General features: G+C 56.7%; 1 long non-coding RNA gene across 3 annotated transcripts in view; it reads right to left on the minus strand.

Moving 5' to 3' along the window:
• The window catches only part of LOC106899893, a 12,181-nt gene extending 7,037 nt beyond the window's left edge, over positions 1-5,144 (minus strand). For all 3 annotated transcript variants that reach the window (XR_001414092.1, XR_001414094.1, XR_001414093.1), the window contains exon 1: positions 5,084-5,144. This is a non-coding gene — a long non-coding RNA (uncharacterized LOC106899893). The remainder of the gene's footprint in view (positions 1-5,083) is intronic.
• Between the last annotated feature and the right edge of the window lie 1,551 nt (positions 5,145-6,695).

The following is a 6,695-nucleotide window of genomic DNA, read 5'->3' on the forward strand; positions in this document are numbered from 1 at the left end:
GGGGACACACACACACACGTGTGGGGCAGGGTGGGGGGATGGGGACAGCGCTGAGGGGCCCACGACACGCGTGTGGGGCAGGGACACGTGTGGGGAGGGGGGGACACGTGGGGCAGGGACACGCGTGACGGGCCCCACGCGTGTATTGGAGGCCACAGGCCCCACACGTATGTTCTGGGCCCTTAAACACACGTAGACCAGGCCCCACACGCATGTCATGGGCTTAACGTGTGCGTTACATGCTTTGGACACGCCTGTTTGGGGGGCTCAGGCACGTGTGTCACAGGCCCCACACGCATGTCACGGGTGAAACATGTATGTTCCTGGTGTCGGTCACGTGTGTCACAGGCTTTGCACGCCTGTCATGGACCCCACACGTATGTTCCAGGCCTCAGACACGCGTGTAGTGGGTCTCGGAGATGTGTCATGGGCCCCACAGGTGTGTTGGCTGCCTCGGACACGTGTGACATGGACCCCACCTACATGTTAGGCCCGTGACATATATGTTCCATGCCTTGGACACACGTGTTATGGGGCTTGGACACGTCACAGGCCCCACACATATGTTCCAGGCCTCAGTCACACGTGTCACGGGCTCTACACGCCTTTCATGGCGTGAGACATGTGTGAGGCCCGTGACACACGTGTGGGGCCTGTGTCACACATGACCCAGGCATGGAACATACACGTTAAGCCCATGACACATGTGTGGGGCCCACGACACGCGTGTAGAGCCTGTGACAGATGTGACTGACACCAGGAACATACATGATAAGCCGATGACACGCGTGTGGGGCCTGTGACACACATCTCCAAGGCATGGAACATACATGTAGGACCTGTGACATGTGTCTGAGCCCCGCAACACACGTGTCCAAGGCATGGAACATATATGTCACGGGCCTGACATGTAGGTGGGCTCCATGTCATACGTGGCCGAGGCCTCCAACACGCGTGTGGGGCCCATGACGTGTCTGAGACCCCCAAAAATCATGACCCAGGCCTGGAACATACGTGTGGAAGCCAGGACACCTCCGTGAGGCGTGTCAAACACGTGCTTAAGGCCTGGAACATACATGTGGGGCCTGGGACAAGCATGTGGGGCTTCTGGCACAGGTGACGGAGGCCTGCCACATACATGTCCATGGCATGATGGGCGTGTGTGACCCACGACACACGTATCTGAGGCCTGGAACATACGTGTAGGGCCTGGGACAAGCGTGTGGGGCTTCTGGCACGAGTGCTGGAGCTCTGACACATACATGTCCATGGCATGATGGGCGTGTGTGACCCACGACACACGTATCTGAGGCCTGGAACATACGTGTAGGGCCTGGGACAAGCGTGTGGGGCTTCTGGCACGAGTGCTGGAGCTCTGACACATACATGTCCATGGCATGATGGGCGTGTGTGACCCACGACACACGTATCTGAGGCCTGGAACATACGTGTAGGGCCTGGGACAAGCGTGTGGGGCTTCTGGCACGAGTGCTGGAGCTCTGACACATACATGTCCATGGCATGATGGGCGTGTGTGACCCACGACACACGTATCTGAGGCCTGGAACATACGTGTGGGGCCTGGAACAAGCGTGTGGGGCTTCTGGCACGAGTGATGGAGGCCTGACACATACATGTCCATGGCATGACGGGCGTGTGTGACCCATGCCACACGTCTCCACAGCCAGGAACATACATGTGGGGCCTGGGATCTCCCTCCACTTCAGCGAGGCCTTAACGACGTCCTCGTTAAGAAATTAAGCAATTAGGGGCTGGATGAGGGGGCAGGGAGGGGGGATGGGTCCTGGTTGTGGGGCAGAGCTCAGAGGGTTGTCACGGACGGAGCGGGGTCACGTTGGAGACCTGGAGCCGGTGGTGTCCCCCCAAGGGGTCAACCCTTGGTCCAGGCTTGGTCAACGTCTTCATCGCTGACCCGGTGACCCATGACACACGTCTCCACAGCCTGGAACATACATGTAGGGCATGACGAGCGTGTGTGATCCATGACACACGTATCTGAGGCCTGGAACATACGTGTGGGGCCTGGAACAAGCATGTGGGGCTTCTGGCACAAGTGACGGAGGCCTGCCACATACATGTCCATGGCATGTGTGACCCATGACACACGTATCTGAGGCCTGGAACATACGTGTAGGGCCTGGGACAAGCGTGTGGGGCTTCTGGCACGAGTGATGGAGGCCTGCCACATACATGTCCATGGCATGACGGGCGTGTGTGACCCACGCCACACGTCTCCACAGCCAGGAACATACATGTGGGGCCTGGGATCTCCCCCCACTTCAGCGAGGCCTTAACGACGTCCTCGTTAAGAAATTAAGCAATTAGGGGCTGGATGAGGGGGCAGGGAGGGGGGATGGGTCCTGGTTGTGGGGCAGAGCTCAGAGGGTTGTCACGGACGGAGCGGGGTCACGTTGGAGACCTGGAGCCGGTGTGACCCACGCCACACGTCTCCACAGCCAGGAACATACATGTGGGGCCTGGGATCTCCCTCCACTTCAGCGAGGCCTTAACGACGTCCTCGTTAAGAAATTAAGCAATTAGGGGCTGGATGAGGGGGCAGGGAGGGGGGATGGGTCCTGGTTGTGGGGCAGAGCTCAGAGGGTTGTCACGGACGGAGCGGGGTCACGTTGGAGACCTGGAGCCGGTGGTGTCCCCCCAAGGGGTCAACCCTTGGTCCAGGCTTGGTCAACGTCTTCATCGCTGACCCGGAGGAGGGACGGAGCGTGTCCTCGGCCAGTTGGGTGATGGTGCCAAACTGGGAGGACTGGGTGACCCTCCAGAGGGCTGGGCCACCAGCCAGGGGGACCTGGGCGGAGAAGAACCTCCTGAGGTTCACCAAGAGTGGAGGGTCCTGCACCTGGGGAGGAAGAACCTCCGGTGGTGTCCCCCCAAGGGGTCAACCCTTGGTCCAGGCTTGGTCAACGTCTTCATCGATGACCCGGAGGAGGGACAGAGCGTGTCCTCAGCCAGTTGGGTGCTGGTGCCAAACTGGGAGGACTGGGTGACCCTCCAGAGGGCTGGGCCACCAGCCAGGGGGACCTGGGCGGAGAAGAACCTCATGAGGTTCACCAAGAGTGGAGGGTCCTGCACCTGGGGAGGAAGAACCTCAGGCACCAGGAGAGGTTGGGGGTGGATCTACTGGGAAACACTTCTGAGGAGAAGGATCTGGGGGTCCTGGTGGAGAGTGACCTCCCCAGGAGCCACCAATGGGACCTTGTCACCAAGAAGGTCAATGGGATCCTGGGGGCATGAGGAAGAGCGTGGGCAGGAGGTGGAGGAAGGTCCTTCTCCCCCCTCTGCTCTGCCCTGGGGAGGCCACCACTGGAGCACTGGGACCAGTTCTGGGCTCCCCAGTTCAAGAGAGACCATCAGCAGGTTCATGGAGGACACCAAGGTGTGTGGTGGTGGTGTCCATCCAGCAGAGGGACGGGAGGGCACCCAGAGGGACCTGGAGAGGTGGGTCCCCAGGAAAGGGACTTGGGGGTGCTGGTGGAGGAGAAGCTGGACAGGAGCAGGCACTTCCAGCCCAGAAGGTCCATCCCATCCTGGGCTGCATTGCCAGAAGGTCCAGAGAGGTGGTTCTTCTGCTTTGAGACCTCACCTGGAGTCTTGTGTGCAGGTCTGGAGCCCTCAATAGAAGAAGGACATGGACCTGATGGAGAGGGTCCAGAGGATGATGAGGGGGATGGAGCACCTCTGCTCCGAGGACAGGCTGAGGGAGCTGGGGTTGTTCAGCCTGGAGAAGAGGCGGCTCCAAGATCTGAAGGTGGCCTACAGGAAGGTTGGGAGAACCTGTTTAGAAAGGCCTGCAGTGACAGGACGAGGGGAAACGGCTTCAAACTGGAGGGGAACTGGTTTAGACTGGAGATGAGGAGAGGGTTCTTCACTGTGAGGGTGGTGGAGCACTGGAACAGGATGCCCAGGGAGGTGGTTGAGGCCCCATCCCTGGAGATATTCAAGGAGAGGCTCGACGAGGCCCTGGGCAACCTGGTCTAGTTGGGGGTGTCCCTGCTGACTGCGGGGAGGTGGGATGAGATGACCTTGACCCCAACCTCTTGGTGGCCCCCCAATTCGTAAGTTAGAAGAAAAGGGGGGAAAGAGGCCCTGGGCAACCTGGTCTAGTTGGGGGTGTCCCTGCTGACTGTGGGGAGGTGGGATGAGATGACCTTGACCCCAACCTCTTGGTGGCCCCCCAATTCGTAAGTTAGAAGAAAAGGGGGGAAATGAAACCGCTCCAAAGGAAGCAGTCTTGGAGAAAGAAGGAGTTAAAATGTCAGCTGGGGTCCTTCTTGGAATCCCCTCTCTCCCAACAAGGGCGACAACACTCTTTTGCTGCTTCAAGACATCATGGTGCTGGGCTCAGGCCTACTCCCTGCAACGGGAGTTGCAGGCCCCGTTTGTGCTCAGTCAGGCCACATTTGGTGGATCTTACCAAATCACGAAGGTAATAAATTGTCTGAGAGAACAGAACGAGTTGATAGGAAGGAACACCAGAACATGAAGTGGTGGCTTCAGCAATTTTAGGATGAAGCAAGGTCACTCCCACCTTGGCGGCCTGGAGAGTTCCCCAACGCGTTGCTAATCAATACCTCCTGCTTATGGACTTGAAAACTGAGTCTCTGAGCGGTTTCTATTTCGCCTTTTGGGGCAAATTCGGCATCAGGTTCTTGCCAGAAACAGAAACTACATCCATCCAATCCCGCTTCTCCCAAGCCCATGGTCACACAAGGACAAACAGAACAGTTAAAGATATTAACACGAATCAGGTGAACACATTTCACATGGGTGTAAAAAGCCTCTTGAAACAACTGCTGTTCCAGTGGGGTCCAAGTATCCAAGCCTTTGGATAAACAGCCACAGGCAAATTGTTAGAAGGGGCATCTCCCTGCCTCAAAAAGCCCCAGAAATGGATTAAACACCTTGGCGGCCTGGAGAGTTCCCCAACGCGTTGCTAATCAATACCTCCTGCTTATGGACTTGAAAACTGAGTCTCTGAGCAAGAAAACAGACTGGAAACCAGAAAAGGCCCAGAAAAAAAAGTTGGATATTCCAATTCCCTCACCTCGAGGGCTGGGTTCAGTTCTGGGCCCCTCACTACAGGAAGGACATTGAGGTGCTGGAGCGTGTCCAGAGGAGCCACCAAGGTGGGGAGGGGTCTGGAGAACAAGTCCTACGAGGAGAGGCTGAGGGAACTGGGCATGTTGAGTTTGGAGAAGAGGAGGCTGAGGGGAGACCTCCTTGCCCTCTACAGCTCCCTGAAAGGAGGGTGGAGAGAGGCGGGTGTTGGCCTCTTCTCCCAAAGGACGAACGACAAGACCAGAGGAAATGGTCTGAAGTTGGGGCAGGGGAGGTTTGGATGAGATATTATATTAGATATATATATATTAGATATATTGGTAAAAATGTGAAGTTTCAGCAGAGGCGTTTTTGACTTCATTTAGTGGTTTGGGGGCTCATTTTGGGCCAGTTTAGCCTGAATCTGGGGCATTTTAGTCTCGTTTTCAGGCAAATTTGGGTTATTTTAGGGCATTTTGGGTTCATTTAGTGGTTTGGGGGCTCATTTTGGGACATTTTGGGCTCATTTGGGGGAGTTTTGGGCCATTCTAATTCGATTTTGGGACATTTTACTCTGATTTTGAGGCATTTTCATCTTGTTTTGAGCCAATTTGGGCTCATTGGGGGCATTTTAGTCTTCTTTTGGGATCATTTGGGGACATTTGCAGGGCTTCAGGCTCATTTTGGGGAGTTTTGAGGCTTTTGGGGTCCCTCTGGACGTCTGGTAGGGCCCTGTGGGCTCTTGGGTTCCCCTTTAGGGCTTGTGACTTCCACCTGGGTGTTCTTTTGGGGTCCTCTATAGCCCCCCCCCCACCCCTCCATGGGGTGACCTCGCAAGTGTCCCCAACCCCATGATGATGACATCAGTGATGATCAAGATGACACCAATGATGATCGTGATGATGATGTCATTGATGATGTCGCAGGGGGGAGGGGTGGGGCCCTATAGTGTCTCTGGGGATCCCCTATAGCCCCTCCCCCCCATCCCTCTCCTGTGGGATGACCTCAAAGGACCCCCCCCCAGAGGATGCCGATGACACCCGTGATGCCCACGATGACGCTGCCAATGAGGTTACGGGGGCGTGGCTATGGGCAGGGGGGAGGGAGGGGTCCCAGGAAGGCCACGCCCCTGGCATGGGGGTCCAGCCAATTAGCATGGGTGCTGACATGGTTGTAGACCCCCTGGGTGGTTGGGGACCACGCAGCCCTCCCCCCAGCTGACGATCTTGGTGGGACCTTGGGTGGGGCTGGAGGATCTTGGGTGAGATTGGAGGACCTTGAACCTGCCTTGAAACTCCCCCAAATGGGCCCAAAATGTCCCCAAATAACCCAGATTGGAGGACCTTGAACCTGCCTTGAAACTCCCCCAAATGGGCCCAAAATGTCCCCAAATAACCCCAAAATAAGACTAAAATGCCCCCAGATGAGCCCAAATTGTCCCCAAATAACCCCAAACGGGCTTAGAAATGGGCTAAAATGCCCCAAAATTCTACTAAAATGCCCCAAAATTCGACTAAAATGCCCCAAAATCCGACTAAAATGCCCCCAATCAGCCCCAGACGTGGAGAGGCGGCTTCAGGTACCATAGAGACGCGAGGAAGGGGGACCAGAGCGCCCGC

Source organism: Calidris pugnax, unplaced genomic scaffold (assembly GCF_001431845.1).
Source record: "Calidris pugnax isolate Ruff unplaced genomic scaffold, ASM143184v1 scaffold953, whole genome shotgun sequence".
Classification (NCBI taxonomy): Eukaryota; Metazoa; Chordata; class Aves; order Charadriiformes; family Scolopacidae; genus Calidris; species Calidris pugnax.